Source organism: Bactrocera oleae, chromosome 5 (genome assembly GCF_042242935.1).
Source record: "Bactrocera oleae isolate idBacOlea1 chromosome 5, idBacOlea1, whole genome shotgun sequence".
Classification (NCBI taxonomy): domain Eukaryota; kingdom Metazoa; phylum Arthropoda; class Insecta; order Diptera; family Tephritidae; genus Bactrocera; species Bactrocera oleae.
In genome coordinates, this window is record NC_091539.1 from 7,686,957 (window position 1) to 7,705,508 (window position 18,552).

Sequence of the window (18,552 nt, forward strand, 5' to 3'; positions counted from 1 at the left end):
CCTCGATTTGTTATACGAGCTCTGTTTCCTTCTGCTGATTGGTTCTATTCGTGATATAGTAGTTTTTAGCTTAGTTCTAGAGAGAGAGTCTCATCTAGAACAAGTTGTTGAATTATCGAAGTAATACACCTTTATCCTGGGTGGTAAGAAAATCTGTATATGTATATATAAATAATGTCCACTTCTGCGTATCATTAGATCATGTCAGGTTCATCTTTACAAATCAATTAACCACTTCTCACTTCTTAATTGAGGTAATAAGTATGGCAAGCTCTTTGCTCTGAGCCGAAAAAAGTTTAGCTCGAGCTTTATGGATTTATGAACTTCGTGTTCTGAGCCCCAGCTTTGGAATCTGCGTCAGTCCCTTGTACTCGAAACTTCAAGCTAAAATTAAGGTGGTTAAAAAGCCTTCATCTTTTGCTTGTATGCGTGTGCCATTTCATGTGAGTAGCTAGAAAAAAATCACGTTTCCCTCACACACATGAAATTAACCGACATACCATAGACAAGTTGCTCATACGCCATGTGCAACTATGCGGAATGTCTGTGACACACGCTCTGGCATGCTGTACGGCTTTGTTGTTTACTTTCACATACTGTTCCTGCAGCTATATTACTGTGTTGTTATTTTTTGTTTTTGTTTTTCGTTATTTTTTTGTTGCTCTTGTGCGTGTGAAAATGTTTAGTATTCGCAAGTTTATTTGGCGCAAAATATTTCCCACATATTTTACAAACTATTCACTCTGCAATTTTATTCCACAAAATAATTTTGCAGCTTCTTCTTTCTTTCCTGCTTACCCTTGACCCATTTGCGAACTGGCGTGTGCAAGTGGGGTATCATGCTTTGTGCTGTTAAAAGATAATAGCAACATTGCTGAAATAACATTGTGCGCGTTACTATTTGCAAGTAGTAATTGTATGCGTTTGTTTGTGCCACATTTTGACTCACAACTTTGCTTCTGCTCACACTTGCCGACAGCGCTCCTAATTTCCGGCGCTATCTTTGTCTTCCCCCACCATTTGAATGTTGCAAAATGCATAACTTTAGTAATTGACAACATTATTTAACAACGCACTAGTGGTTTGCAACATGTGTGATGCCCAATATATTTGTATACATTGTTTACACAATAAACAACATATGTGTGTGTGCGTGTATGGGTGTTGTGGTGACGCTTTCTCCTTCGGTGTTTAGCAAATTTACTTTTGATTATATGTCTTCATAGCATACAAAGCATAGCAGACTTGTTGTAGAATAGTTGTGCGTTTAATGCTTCATACTTGTTTAGTAGTTGTTTTTCTATACACTTGCAACAAGTTGCTGAAGTATTATAGTGCATTTGGGAGTTTTAAACGCTTATGTGCCAATTATTTGCATATAAACAAGCTTGGGTGAATCTTTATTTGCTTACACAACAGCTGTGTGATAATAGTTCGGAAATATTTTAGAGTAATACGTTTTTTGTGTTAAATAGAGTTTGCGAGAGTTGACAACATAATAAAGTGAGCTATTTTTAGGGGGTTATTAGATGGGGTAAGCAGAAATAAAAATAAATAAAAGAAATGTAAAAAATAAGAGTGGTACAAATTTAGGCATTTTTGGAAAATGTTGCTGAAACATTTATTGGCAACATGTTGCTGCAACATATGCACATTTTTTAATAGTTTACTAATAAAAGTAATAAGTTAAATTTTCGAAAGTAAGAAAAGTAGTTAGTATATATGCAAAATTTTCGAAGTCTTCTCTGTAAATAAAAAATTCACAACATGTTGCTGAATATGTTTTAGCAAGACATTGTAGCAACAAAAGTTAAAAATGTTGCGAGAGCTATTTAAAACTTTCTATTTGCTTTAAAAACTTACAACACACTTCATATATAGTTTTAAGTAGTAAACAAATCGATATTGTGCTTTAATATGTTTAGCAACATTTAGGGTTTTTGAAAAAGTACCCAAAAAGTACTGACTATCTCATGCTCTATGCTTAAAATTTTAAAAATTTTGTAGTATTCAGCACACTAGCTTAGTTATTGTTCTTTTTGCACATGTATATTAAATGCTGTTTAAACAATAAAATGCTTGCCAAATGTAGCTGCAACATTTTTATTTTTCATTAAATCAAGCAGAAAACTTTGGCGTTGCAGAAAATCAGAATTCTAAATGTAGTTACAACAAATTAATTTTTCATACAATAAAAGCCAACAGAAAAATGTTGCGTTGCCGAAAATCGTTAAATGTGCTATTAGCACTTTTTATTAAAAAATGTTGCTGCAACTTGTTTCTGCAACATCTTATATGAAACTTTTATTTTAAAATCATAGTTTGAATTCATACAAAGAATTATAATGAAATTAAAAATGTGCTAAATATTGCAACATGTGGCTGCAACAAATTAATTTTTCATAAAGTCAAGTAGAAAACTTATGCATTGAAAATCGTTATATATGCTTTTTCCATTTTTTATCACAAAATGTTGCTACTTGTTTCTGCAACATGTTGCGTGAAACTTTTGTTTTCAAAACATTCAAAAAAGCATAATAAAGTTGAAAATGTGCTGAATTTTTGTTTTGCTAAATGTTGCACGCTTTTTTGCAACATGTTCTCATGAAGCGAGTGCTGCGTTGTAGGCGAAATGTTTTTAAATGGCGTTAAAAACGTGTCACTGAATGAAAAAATCAATAAGATATGTGTTTTCGTTACATATTCTACGCTTTTACCGCATTTTTTAATTTTGCTCAATAATCCAAGCGTAAGCGTTTGGCATCAAAATGCTTGTTTACTTAAATTTATGCTTTATTGGTGCATACGTTTACATATGCAAAACTGTGTACGCACATTATTATTCCGCTGCTGTTTGCATATTTGTAATTGCTGCTTTAAATCTCTTCACGCCGCTTCAGTTCACAATGCGGTGCATGAATATTGATGCGCGTTTTAGCTGACACACAAACAGACACACACACACATCTATATAGCAAGCATGTGCGAAAGTAAAACACAGATAATAATAAAAATGCCAAAAGTCTGAGTAGGTAGTGAAAAAAGATTTTAAACACTAAAAAAACCAAAATTTGTGTTTAATTTTATTACGTCGCACGCATAAATATTAAAAAAGAAAATATTTTTATTTACATATGCCGCGTCAGCTTGACAACTGGCAACAAGACATTGTGACAGTTTGACTGCCAGCAAGGCGACGCGCTAACGCTAGCTTCTCACACGCGCCGCAAAAGCCTCTGCACTCCTCGCACTTGCCACTTCGTTGTGTTCGTTGTGGCAAGCTTACATGCACGCACCGGAAATTACCCTATTTGAATACAAATTGGCAACAATAATGACAGTCATACATGGCAGCAACATGTCCTCGTCGCACAGCATTCAGCAACATGTCACTGTTCACTCAACCCTACTCGTCTACTCCCCCTCCTCTTCGGGATAGGCGTACGCTTGTTTGAATTTCAAGTAAGTGTGTAAAATTGCCATTAAATGTGGCAGTAACTGTCACAGTGGGCATGACGGAGGCGTGCGGAGCGGTTGACGAAATTGCTAGTACTTAAGCGTATACATTATATTCACACCGTGACATTGGTAGTGGCATGAATTGGGGCTATTGCGGCGGATATTTCAATTTTAATAGGTTTCTTGCAGATCATACAAGCGAGTTTCGACCGGCTGTGACTCAGCTTGTTCAAAAGCCTTACTCTTGAGGTAGTGTAAGCTCAGGTGAATATCTCTCTATAGACTGTAAGCCCAACAGATATAAGAGTACACCATACTCCAAAAGCTTTGCGACACACTTAAGAAAAAGACCCGAGATTACACTCTGCGACTTGGTCTGAGAATTGACAAAAATAATTATACTTAAAAGAAATTATATATCAGAATAAAGGTCCTCCTATAGCTGATAAATTATTGGTGTGTAAAAGCACAAGACCTTCCAACATTTTAAGTAGTATTTTGTCTCGAATTTTGATGTTCAATGACACTGCTTTATCGTAGAGTCATCATGTAGTTCTGGAAGGTTGTTTGTAATGCACCAATGACTGAAAAGACTGTACAAAGCGAAGATTTTATACGACTGCTACACTACATATTCTTGGGTACTTAAACCTTCGAAAATAGGGCGCCAAAGTAAACATGCAGTTCAGCTTTGAGGACTGTAAACATTTTCAGATCTCCAAAAAATTAAATGTATAGGAATTATGATGGAAAGTGTGTAGTACTTGAGTTGTAGGCATTCAAAATCAAGGTCAATGCCTCTGAAGTATGTATATTAGTGGCCAACAGATGCCACCGAGGAACTTTTAAACTCAGTTGAAAAGACCATAGTACCAAATTTACTATACTGCTCTCTAGCGTTACCGATCCCGTCTTATTAAGCCCTAGAGTTAGTCGAAATTTTCGAAGCAAGGTAGCCGATAAACCTTTATAAATTTTATAAAAAATAATTATAAAAAATAATTCCGAACTCTACAACTTAGATTGCGCAGGTCCGAAGCTGAAGATTATCTACTACTGATCTATATTGACAGTCCATACTAAAAAAGTTTTTATATTTCAGTACATAAAGTGTTTAACTATTAGCCAAGGCAAGTCATCTTTATGATCGATTTTAATAACTTTTCAATAACTCTGCGACTCGAGTCAGGGACACGACAGGCAGGTAAATTAATTGGCCCTATAAGCCTAAACCCCGCTGACGTTGAAATATGTTTTGTCCTGTAGGAAGTTCAGAACGTCCAAACTAATGTGCCTCCTTTAACTCCTTTCAAATAGATTTTGTTCATAGAGACCTTCGAATAGATAGCAGTGATTAGTGGGCCCTTTAGGCGAGATAGATGGACTGAGTCTAAATGTTTCGTGTAAACAAAACTGTGCAACTCTCAGTCAATGAAACTCTGTATTACATTCCTGTTATTTTCATATTCTCAGATTTCCTCGTTCCTTTCGTTTTTAATGCTGTCAAAGTGAAAATAAAACTAAAAAATTAAGCGCTAACAAAGATGGCGCTGAGTTAGAAGTTGGCACGATTTTGAGTAAATCCAATAATACAATACGTCCTTGACCTTTATCATTAAATAATGTCATTTAATTAATTCCGAGAAGCTGCTGAACTTCAAGTATCCTTGCTTGCGCTATGTCCTTCAAGGACAATATCAATTATTCATGTAACGGCGTTGTTTAATTCTCTGTAAAACACTAAAAATGTGTCTCAATCAGCCAAGAGTGCTACTTCAAAACTAAAGCAAATAAAATCAAATGAAACAAATGCCACTGCAGCACTGAGAGTAGAGCGGACGAGGACAAAGTTGAGGATGTTACATAGGAGGACTTACGCCAGACAAGTCGAGGTGCTTAAGCAGTCACAGCACGGCGTTGACTAGACCAAGGGGCAGACAAGCAAATTGTTAAGTAGACCATTAGACAAATTGACATAAAATTGAAGTGATTTAAGTATTGAAATACAAAAGAAGAACAAGACTGAAAACAACAAATATTACAAATATTGCTAGTGCAAGCCGCAGTGGTCGGGTCCCGAAATTTTTATCTCAATTTAATAGTGCACTATTTCAACTTACGGGAGATCGAAATTTGGTGTTCGAATTTTCAGTGTAGTGATAATTGTATAATTTATTTTAGCTTAGTTTATTAGTTCACTTCCTCAGCTTTCGGGATCCCGAAATTTTGAGTTCGGGATTACTTTAATATAATTTTGGATTATTTATTTGAGCTCAGTTTGATAGTGCATTTGGTCGGTTTTCATGATTCCGAAATTTTGAGTTCGGTGCACTTCGTCAGTTTACGCGATCTCGCAATTTTGAGTGCGTGATTTCCGTGCAGCTACTTTCGTATCACTTACTTTAGCTGACTCCAAAGCTTTTTAAAGCTGATAAGTATTCATTGTTTTGTTGTAACATAATTTCGGGATTTTCTTTAACGTTGAAGTATGTTAAACATGAATAAATTTAAGCGCTTTAACGGTTCTGCGGTACGATAATATTGGCAGCAAAGTGTTTTTAAACAGCAATATTTGTTTTTTTATTCAACGAATACGGACTATGTATTCATGCAATGTTGATTATACAAATTTTCTAATCCCGAAAATCCGGGATTAGTTTCGGGATTACTTTTTTGATTAATTATATACTTTACTGCGCTTCAATTTTTTTTTTATGTCCAAACTTTCAGTTTTGGTTCGTTTTCTTTGTGCTTACTTTTTGTTGCCTTCACCTTTCATAAATAAGCAATCGCTGTTGGTAATAGTCACCGCGACAGCTTAAAGCAATTCAATGTCTGCTGTCATGGTAGCGTTAAGTTGTAAAGTGCTGGCTGCTTGGTTACTGCGCCCACAAGCTATCTGCTGGTTGTTAGTACTTTGGAAATACCATTAAAAGTTTGCTATGATATAAAGCCTAACTTCCGGCTAACCAACATAATGACACACAAACAAACACTGGCAAATGACCAACAATATTAAGAGCTACTGTTTGTGTTTGTGTTGAGTGAGTGAGTGGCAGGCAAGTGGCCAATACACACACAGCTATGTGGCAGTTATGTGAGCAAGTTGCTGGCGTAAACTTGATTGCTCCGCATCTGCTGCTTGGACTGATTGCCTGCCGTTCAATTTGCTTACCAACAAACTTGGATTTTTATGCGCGCTGCTTGTCACAAATGACCAGGCTTGGTCATGCCACTTTTTCGCGTGGTAATTTGAACGACATTTTTGGCTACTCCTTTCATTTATGGCGGTCTTAAAAACTTTAAAAATTCTCTTTTTTTACTTTTTTAATTTGACTTCATTGCTTTGACTTTAAATATGCGTTGGTTTTATGTTGCGGTGACAAGGCAGCATTATTAAAGTCTTCGCTATAAAATGCTACTTTTTAAGGAATCACTGGAGCTTCTTAATTCAATTAGCCTGCTGTGTGTGCTATAATTTTTTGTGCGTTTTCGATCGTAATGCAGTTTTTATTCAAGAATTGCGTGCAGTTAATTACTATCTTCAGAAAAAAAAAAAAAAAAAAAAAAGAACAATAAAAAAATAATTGCAAATACTAGAAAAACCTTTAATATTTACAAAAAATTTTACCAAATTTACATATTTTGCACATAAGAATACTACAACAAAAAGAAAATCACTTTAGTAAAACTTAAGAAGAACTTAACTGTTACAAAATCTTAAGCAAATTTACATTATTTTCACATAAGAACACTAAAATAGTATATACTTAAAAAAAACTTTAGTAAAAGTTAAGGAAAACTTAAATACTTTCAAAAACTTAGCCAAATTTAAATTTTCTACAATAAGAACACTAAAAAAAATAAAAATAAAAAAAAAACTTGAGCAAAACTTAAGTACTTAAGGACAACTTTAGCAACATTTTAGTACTTTTAACAAATTTAGGCTCAGAAAAAGGCATTTTTAGTCTACAAATGCGATTTTCAAACTTATTTAATAAAGTTTTTCTACCAAATGAGTGGTTTATTTCGATTAGTCTTTCGTTAGTGTCCGTAAAGCCCGCTCTGTTAGTATAGCAGAACTAGTATTCATTGCTTTTCACTCTAAGTCCATATACATATATGTGTACATATAACTATAAACACATGTAAATATGTATATTTACGTGATATGTGAATAAGACCGCTTAAGAAGTTATATACTTAATTAAATGAATTATTTTATGTCATACTTAAGGCAAATTTCTACAAAATCATTTTACGTATTTATTTGATTGATTTCATTCAATTCAATTCATCTTATAAACTTCTAATCTAAGAAAAAACTCAGTTCAATTGCATACATTTCTATTTTATTTAAAAACCTAGATTTTAATTTCCATATGTATGTATATACATATGTTTATAGCTATTCTTAAACGAAATTCTTAACAAACTTAAGTACTTAACAAATTTTACGATTAAAAATTGCAGCTGAAAATTTCTTACTTAAGTAAAACTTAAGTAAAAATTTCGCAATAATATTTCACTATAAATGCTTTACATATTCAAATATTTTATTTGCTTGAGCTCGCAGAATTTACTTAAGTAATTCTTAATCAAAAGTTAAGTACTTAAGTAAACATTTTGCAAAGCTATTTAATTTTAAGGCAATATAATTCAATAATTTCAATTGCTATCCTCGCCTAAAGCATCAAATACGCCGAAAAGTTTTCGTGTTTTATTAAATCTTTCTTTAAATTTAAAAGCAAAACAATTTTCAAGCATTTCCCCATTCACTCAATACTTTATGTTATATTAATAAAGCTATTTTGAAAGCTAGATTTTCAATTAAATGAAATTTTTTTAAAACTTAAGTACTTGTCAAAATTTGTGTCCAAAAATTGCTGCTGCACATAACCAAATACATTTTGAAAGGTTTTCAGAATATACTTAAGTAAAAATTAAGCGAAACTGAAGCACTTAAATCAAAAATTCGCAATAATATTTCAGTTAAAGCAATATTATTCAATAGTTTTATTTGCTTAAACTTTAAAAACTTACTTAAGTAAAACTTAAGTGAAACTGAAGCACTTAAATAAAAAATTCGCAATAATATTTCAGTTAAAGCAATATTATTCAATAATTTTATTTGCTTAAACTTTAAAAACTTACTTAAGTAAAACTTAAGTGAAACTGAAGCACTTAAATAAAAAATTTGCAATAATATTTCAGTTAAAGCAATATTATTCAATAATTTTATTTGCTTAAGCTTTTAGAATTTACTTAAGTAAAACTTAAGCAAAACTTAAGTACTTAAGTAAAAATTTTGCAAAACTATTTAATTTTAACGCATTATTACTTAGTTGTTTCATTTATGTACACTCGCTATGCGCGCCTCAAGCACTGAATGTGTCTAAAAGTTTTCGTGTTTTATTAAATTTTACTACAATAGTTTGTGCCTCTTAATAAATTTCTTCAAATTTGAAAAAAAATTAACTTAAGCATTTCCACATTTACTCAACCACTTTAAGAAGTATTGTAATTACACACGCACATGCTTTTTGTGCTGCTCCATTTCAGATATGCAGTTACCGCCACTTTTTTACTTTACCATCACCAGCTTGATTATGACTTATCCTCATTGTCTCCACAACAATTCTTCACAACTCCAATCAACTCATCCTTTCTATTCACTTACAAAAGCTCACTCCCTCCAAGGCAACAAGCAAAAGTGAAAAGTTCTACCTGCTGCAATTTTAATGGTCTTTTAATGCTTCTTTCATTACTTTGCCGCCAATTTTCCATGCCACACTTTTCGTACACTCGTTGTCATCTGCTTACACCCACTTGTGTCAGTCTTTTGCCTTTCTACCTTTTGTCAGCATAAGCAGTTGCAAAGTAATTCGGAAAAGGCATCTTAATAATAAGTGTTGATTAAATGAAATATAAAAGAAATAAAATGAAATTAAATTAAATCAAGTCAAGTTTGTTGCGTATACGCTGTGTAGCGCCGGCGGCACAAAGTGAAATGTTAAGTTGGCTGTTGTACTCTAAGTATTTTATTGTTTTTCGTTTGTTCGCTGCTTTTGCTCTGTTTTCGAAAAGCACTTTGCAAATGACAAGTCATGATATAACACAATTTTTGGGGTGGTATTTAAAATATACTGTTGCATTTAAGTATTTAAGAAATTTTCTTTTAAGCGGCGCAATAAAAAGGCTTTAGAAACAGTTTAGTTATGTTAAGTAATTGACAAATTTCAAGCCAAGAATAAAATTGTTTGAGTGACAAGCGGTTACTACTATTAAGTAGTATTATCTTAAGTCAACAACTTAACAAAAGCTTAAGTAACTTAAGCAAAACTTAAGAAAAAAGTGCCCCCTAGCACTGCATTCGCAATTTACAAAAAGAACTAAAATTGCAATAGCAATACTTTAGTTGAACGTAGTGAAAACTTAAGTTGAACGTAATAAAAACTTAAATAACTTAAGCAAAACTTAAGAAAAAAATTGCGTTCTAATGCAACATTTGCAATTTACAAAAAGAACTGAAATTACAAAAGTAATACTTAAGTTGAACTTAACAAAAACTTAAGTACTTATGAAATTTTTCAGAAAATTTTAGTTTTTTCTTAACTTTTTATAGCTTCTATGTTGCATAAACTTTTTTCGAAATAATTTGTAATTTAATTTGGGACTTTGCTAAACTTCTTCTTAATTGTTGCTTCACTTCTTCTTAGAAATTTCAATATTTACCAAACTATAATCAACAGCTTCACCTCTCGAATATTCAATTTTCACCCGCCCGCTTTCATTGCGCGACAATAATAAACAGTTGTGTTGCAAATTTTCGTAAAACTCCTCGGATGTTTACAAATTTTCATTATGAACTTTCGCACTTTACGCCAATAAAAGCACAAATGCTACAAAATAGCCAAAACAACAACAGCAACATTGCACAAATTAACTGCACACAAATTATAACCAAAAATTGTTGCCTGCAACAACAAAGCAATTAACAGTTGTTTATGAGCATTCAAAACGCAACAATAGGAGTGTAAAATACGTAAACAACAACAACAACCGCCAATAGTGTTTAGCATTTTCAAGCAGCTGCTATAAACAAAACAAAGTGCAAAATGCAATAACAACAAAAATAAAGCGCATAGAACAAAAGCAATAATAATAACAATAAAAACACGAAGCATATTTATAGCAGACAATTTTGTTTAGCTGGGCGAAATCTTCATACCTGTGCGTGGCGCTGTATTTGTATGCATATGTAGGTGTGTGTGTGTGAGTCTCACGCTGTGCTGCGTAGCCGCTTTTAGTTGTAAAATATTGTTTCAGTGCAAATTTCTGTAGCATTTTTGTTAGTTATTGTGGTTTTTGTTGTCGTCAATTTTGTTGTTATTGTTGTCATATTTGTTGTTGTTGTTGTTTTTGTTACTGCTGATCACCACTACAATTTTCATATATTTTATTGCCACAGTAGTTGTGGTTAGCAGCGCATATATGCAGACAGCCAGTTGCCATAATTTAGCTGGCAGCTCTTACATACGCGTATGTATATCTGTATGTGTGTGCCTTTGTATGCGTATATGGTATGTGTGCGAATTTCATATGCGCATATTTGTCGAGTGTTTATTGCCAATTGTTGTTGTTGTTGTTGCAGCAGCTGCCCACGTCTCTTTTGCATGGCGCTGACAAGTTGCAGGTGCAAAATATCAGCGCTGCAACAACAACAGCAACAAAGCTCAATAGCAACTGAGGCAGCTGAGGCAATAACAACGTTTATGCATGCTTTCATTTACTTACGCCAAAACGGGTCAGGTCCTGCAGTGCGGACCCTGTGCACTAATAAACACACACACATATGGGTCTTTATAGATACGTATGCATACATATACCTATTTGTGTGTCCTTTATTTCCTTAGTTGATTTTTTTTATGCAGATGCTACCTGAGTTTTCAGTTCTTGCGTTAAAAAATATTATCCGACATAAACAAGCTTATTATTCACATTTTCAACCGTGCCTAAACCATTTTATTTTTCACATATATTTTACAAAGGATTTTTTGATCCTTTGCATTAAATTTCTTTTCCAGAAAACAAATATATCTACAACTTTGAAAACAGACTACAAGTATTCTAATACCAAAATGAGCGCTATTTTTTATAAAAACATTTCTCTAAAAGCTATACGCTATTAAAGTTATGCAGCCAATGTACTGTATTCATACAGTACACCATGTCGTATGAGCAACACTGCGTAGAAATTACTTGTATGAATGCTCAGATCATTTAATGCATAATTTTAACTGCGTATAACTTATAAAGCAGTGACTTTATGAAAAAAATTATTAAAATATTTTTTGTACAGCAAAGTATTTTGTATTAGATTATCACTTTTTCAAGATTGTAGGTTTACTTATTTAATGCAAAATATTCAAAAATTCCATGTAAATTACATGGGAAAAGTAAACAACTTATGCACGGCATAAATTAAAATTAATGAGCTTGCTTACATTGCATAAGTTTTTTCAAGGCAAAAATAGTTACCTCTGGACCCGCTTGCAAAACCAAAAACAAAAAAAACAAAAACGTTAACTTCGGCTGCACCAAAACTAAAATAAACTTAGCAAGTTCAAGTTTTCTTACAAGAACTTCAGTTTGATCGATCAGTTGGTATGGCAGCTATATGCTGTAGTGATCTAAACTGAGCCATTTCTTCGAAAATTGTTTTGTTGTTTTGGAAAATAATTCACGCTGAATTTCGTGAAAATATGTTGTCAAATAGAATAGCTTTTCATACAAAAACTTTATTTGGATCAGTTTGTATGGCAGCTATATGCTATAGTGGTCCGATCTGAACAATTTCTTCGGAGATTGTAGCGCTACTTTGGGTATAAGTGTATGCCAAATTTTATGAAAAACTTTTGTCAAGTGAAAAATATTTCCATATAAGTATTTGATTTTGATCTTTCAGTTTGTATGCCAGCTATATGCTATATTAGTCAAATATTGGCGGTTCCGACAAATGTGCAGCATCTTGGCAAGAAAAGGACGTGTGCAATATTTAATATCGAAAGCTAAAAACAGCACGTCACACTGAACATATATATAAATATATGTATATATATATATTTTATAAGGTCTCCGACGTGTCTTTCTGGGTGTTAAAAACTTCGTGCCAAAGTTTGTATACCAAAATCTGAACAGGGTACAAAAATCAACTTGCAAATAAGGAACACTTTAGTATATATATATATATGTATGTATATATATGGTATATATACATATGTGTGTGTTAGTATGTTAGCAAGTACGACATGCATATGTGTGCTCATAGTCTGTTGCAACCACTGGCAATTGTGGCATTTCTAGTGCGACAACAACAACAATAACAACAACTATGACACACTACGTTTACAGCAACAGCAGTAACAGCAACCCGCTTTACAATAACTTAACTGTAATAATTGCCAGTGAGCAGCTGGAGTCGTAGCAGTGAAAGTTGTCTGCTGCGAGACCCGACGTTGGCGCCAAAGAGAATAATGCTTTTGACAAGTAATCTTGTTGGATTTTATAGTATTTCGCATGACACAGACTGTTAGCATGTACAATTATGCTTACAGTTATCTATATACGTGTACATATAATATATCATAAGTATTACTAAGGAGATTCTTACTTTGATGAAACAGAAAATTTTTTTTAGTAAATCTTACAGGGCTTGGGTTATCGCAGACAATCTACAAAACCTTGGCAGGCCCTATGACATTTCATTGATAAACTTTATTTTATTAGAACACGTATGTTTTCCTCTAAACCTCATTCTCAGATCATCTTTTCAGAAAACGCGTATCTGCAAGAATCAGAAGAGTTATAATTGAAGCTCAGGTCATCCAAAGATCACTATGTAAAGTATCAGCTATAGAGGTTAGCAAGCCGAAATCTAAACTTTAAGACCTCTCCCTAAGTAAAATAGTAAGTTTGCCCTAGTTTGATTCTCTAAATGTATTTTCAGAGAGAGTTTATCTATAAGGTCGGCATAGCTCGTCTAACGGTTGCTATATATCACGACTCGAGCTTAGACTGTATTTAAAGAGAAAACTATTAGTTAGACATACTCAAGCTTAGGTCATCTTATGCTCGCCATTCGTGGTATAACGGAAAGCGGAGATTGATCCATTCTTAATCGGTAAGATTTTGAGATTTTTGTACCTGTGTAACTTGACATGTCCTGCTAGTCCTTTAAAAACGTGCAATTATTACTCTAAGCTACTCTCTTAGGTACCTATATTACACGAAAAAGATATTCTTATATTAGTCAAATTAGAGAAAATCAGCTAGATGGTGTAGTAGCCGTTTTTTGAGAAATCAGTGTGTATTTTGACTCTTTTGTACTTCAATTCGAATATAAATAATAATGTGAACAGATATATCACTTTGTTAAAGATTAAATGATAGATGGCGCTGGTACAAATTTATTTTCCAATCAAGTTCTAAAACAACTTTTTAATGCCAAAGCGTTCGAAATGTTGCTAAAAACATGATCAACGCTTTTCTGCATTTAAGTTCCTTCAAGCTAGTCATTAAGAACACCCCTAATATGTTTACATACAACCAATATAGCACAGAGATCTACAAGCTCTCTTTTCATTTCATTTTATTTCATGCATTTTCTGCAGTTGCCCACATATAACTGTGGTTACTTTTGCTTCTGTCATGCCTTACATTTATATATTTGAAGTTGATTTTTGCAATAATTGTTGCTGGCTTTTGGTTTTACTCTGTACAATTGCTATATTTATGAACTTTTATTGTTGCCAACCACAATAATATCATCTTTTGGTATCATTATGTTCTACTGATATGAATTCGAATCACAACTAAAGTTACTTTTGGTCTAGTGGCGACAGTGCTGCGTTACAATGGTGATACACAATGGGGCGTATGAGTCATTTTTTGTGCGTTGACCGCAACTGAAGCGGTAAATGGACGGTGCAAATGTTTATTAAATTAATCAATATCGAAATGTGAATATTTGAATAGTATGTGGCAAGAATAAAAAAAAATTTAATTTGCTTTCGATTTCTCACGCGAAATTTTTGCAAAACTTCCTACTTCCTTAAATAATACCATTTTCATATATACATAGATATATACATTCTTTTTAAATCTATTTAATATTTTTTAATATTGCGTTGCTTTTAAAAGCTTTAATTTAACTTATTTTGAGTCTATTCGTTCAATTGTTATTATTTTGTTTAATTTCTATATATTTTTGGATAATTGTAATAATTCTATTTTGAATTTTTATTTATTAAATAATATTTTTAAACATTTTTAAAATAGTTTTTAGTTTCTATTTGTTCAATGATATTTATTATTATTTTTTTTTTAATTAATGTTTTTTTGTGAAACTTTAATAATTAAATTAAAAACAATTTTATTTCAAAAATTAAAAATCAAAATTTAAAATATGACTATTAAAATTTTCAAAAAAATTAGGAGACAAATTTTTTTTATTTTGGAAAATTTTAATAATTATTATTTAAGTTTTTAGTTTTGAAATAAATTTCTTTATTTTCTTCAAATTGTTAATTTATTTATTAATATGTTTTTTCTATTTGGTTTTACTATTATATTTTTGTTTTACCATTTTTGGAAAAATATAGTAACCCTACTTGAGTTTTTTGTTTTTAAAATTTTTCTGATCGATTTTTGGCTTTTAAATTATATATTTTTTGCAACCTTTCTTATTTCAAAAAAATTTGTTAGCTAAAAATAAATTTTTATGTTATATTTTTTTTTTTTTTTAAAGTTTAGTTACTTTTTTTTATGTCTTTTTTTTTACTGTGTTTCTTTTACTTTACCATTTTTTGAAGATTTTAAAAATTTTATTTTAAAGTTTTATTTCTTAAATTGCCTATATTACTTTTGATCTGAAAAATTTTATTTGATCGATTTTTGGTTTTAAAATATATTAGTTTTAACTTTCGATCTCTTAAAATTTTTATCTAGTGAAGTTTAATTAAAAAATTTTTTTTGGAAAATTTTAATAATTCTATTTTTAATTTTAATTTTTTAAATTTTTTTAATGGCTATTTTTGTTTTTTATATATCTTTCCTTATTGTTTTTTTACTTTACCAGCTTTGGAAGATTTTAAAAACTCTACTTGGAATTTTTATTTTTTAATACATAGTTCCCTTTTCTTATGAAAAATTTTATTTTATCGATTTTTGGTTTTTTAAGTATATTATTTTATTTATTATAATTAACGTTTTTTTAATTCTAACTAATCTAATATAATTTTTAATGTTATTTTTGTATTTTATAAATTTATTTATGTTTTGTATTTTGTTTTTAATCCTTTTTTTTATATAAATTAATTAATTTCAAGTTGTTTATTTTCAAATTATGTGTTTTATTTTTTTCTTGTATATATATGTCCCTTTCTTTGAAAATGTTCAGTTAATTAAAATAATTTTTTTTTAATTTTTAATCAATCAAAAATCAGTTTTGAACTTTTATTCATCAAATTATTATTACTTTTTTTTAATTTAATATCTTTTTATTTTTTGTTTTGGGAAAATTTTTATTTATAAGTTTTGAATTTTTAATACTCAAAATAATAATATTAATGTTTTTTAAATTTTTTTTTATAAATTAAATAATTTTAATTTTTAATTTTTCAAATTATAATTTTTGTTCTTTTTTTGTACATTTTTTTTCGTTTCTTTAAAAATTTTCATTTAATTAATTTTGAACTTTTATTTACTTATTTTTGAACAACTTACAGATTATGTTTTTTTAATGAAAAAAAATTTAGAATTTAGAAAGACAAAAAACATCTTCTCAAATTCTTAATGTGTAAGATTTGAGCTTTTAGTCCTGAAATTAAAATCAAATTGGATTTTTATTCTGCAGATTCGGGTTTAATATTTTTGAATAAAAAAATTGATACTTTCTGTTTGTGAAAATTTCTAATTTATTGTATAAGTTGTATAAGCTTTTAATTTTGCAAATTATATATTATTTTTTGAAAATTATAAATAATTCAATGAATTTTAAATTTTGAACTTTTTGCAGACTAATTTTATTATTTAAATGCTTTTTATTTTAAATGTTTGATGAATTATTTTGAGTTTTTATTTAACGAATTTTTTATTGTAAAATTTGAGACATTATCTCCAAAATAATTTTAATACCATCGCTTTTGTTATGTTAAAACTGGTGATATTCTAGACGTATAAGTTTCTTAATAATATTTTAATATTTTAAGTGCATATCGCTAGCTGCACTTTGTCTAAATTTGTTATCATTTCCAACAAGTTTTTAGAAAAATATGATAAAATGCTGCTCTCAATTTTCTGTATAAAATTTTCCATTTTAATTTCGAATTGATGTTGCTCACCTCATTCACTTGCCAAAATTGCATACACTTGCAATAACAAAAGCCCTTATTCAATTTCTCTAATATAAATGTGCAAATTCGCCAAACAAATTGTGTTTTTATTTTGTTGTTTTTACATTTGTTGCCAAACAATATGCTTGAAATACGATTCGCAAGAGTGCACACGGGGTTTCGGAAAAGTTATATGCGTGTGTAAATAATTTTAATTATGCGCCTATATGTATATAGTTATGTGTGTATGTGTGTTTAAATAAACATATATGCGTTTGTATGCATTCTGAAAACGAAACTGTTACTACCTCACACACACACGCACACACACTTTGACATTTACAAAAGACATTTATTTCTTTATTTTTATTGTTTCAATACTGTACAATTTTAACTCAAAAGTTCGCAACATACGCACACACACAAATACCTTATGAATTACTCGCATAACAAGCTTTTTGGCCACAACAAAATGCAACAACAACAATGCTGCAAAACATTCATTGTTTATGTTGTGACTACAATGTGGAATCATATGACCACAACGGCAATGCTTTTGTCTGTCTGGCTGTTCTTCATTCAGGTTATTTTTATTGTTATTATTGTTGTTGGTGCTTTGGTTACTATTATTGCGCATAAATTTAATTGAATTTCATTTGCCTGCACAACATATGTAATTTGTTATATTGATTGAATTTTTCATTAAATTTTCCACAATTTTTCATATTGAATTTCGTTAGTAGGTTTTACCGCTATAATTGGAAAATGTGAAACAATAAATAAAAATTACCGAAAATTGTATGAAATCCATATTTGTGTAAACTTTGCTTTGTGCTACAAGAACTAAATAGTATTTAAATGGAATTATTTTTTTCTTGAAAAATTTTATTTTTTGTTTTCCATATTTTCTCTTTTATTAAGAAAATGTTTATGTTTCACTACTTCGTCAATTATGTCTTCTACTAAATTGAAATGCAAGCAATTTGTGAAAGCTAAGCCCACAATTAAATGAAATATCAAAGAACAATGAGAGATTTAAGCTTGAATTTCAAAATTTCTAAGATTTTTTTGTGTTTTTAAATAAATCTTTACCAAATTTAAATAAAGCAATTTATGAAAGCTCTAATTAATAGGTAACGTACGAAAGCTTATAGTAAAAACCTTAAAGCTTAGCATTTAAGGCACACAAATTTAAATCTTATTTTGTGTTTTGAAATAAATTTTTACAAAATTGAAATTAAGCATGAAAGCTACGCTAATAATTAACTAAAATATGAAAGCTTAAAGCTTATATGTCATTAAACATATATTTAAAACTGTAGCTTAATTTTTATGACTTAAGTCATTGATAAAAAGGCAATTCAAAAAAACTGAGCTATTAATTAAGTAACATATGACATCTTGAAAATAATAAGCTTAAAGCTTAGATCTTGAAGCAGAAAAATTTGCATATCTTTCTGCCATTTTCACAAAATCTATTCTATGTGATCACTCTTTAGCCTCAAAACTACTTATGTATTCTTATAAATTGAATGAATTGGGCTAATGAGAAAGAGATCGAGAGCGAGTGAGAGAAAAATTCGAGAAGTAAAGCATTATCCTCTCTATGGAAAGTATTTTTATCTTACTTTAAACTTTTTGTATCAAAATCAAAAATAAATTATCAAAATATTTTTGCAAAAATTATGCAGCTAGATAA

The 18,552-nt window shown here is 30.5% G+C and overlaps 1 protein-coding gene across 1 annotated transcript in view; it reads right to left on the reverse strand.

The window, feature by feature from the left end:
- The window catches only part of rsh (radish), a 285,298-nt gene that overhangs the window by 170,185 nt on the left and 96,561 nt on the right, over window positions 1-18,552 (reverse strand). The gene's annotated exons all lie outside the window — the stretch shown is intronic.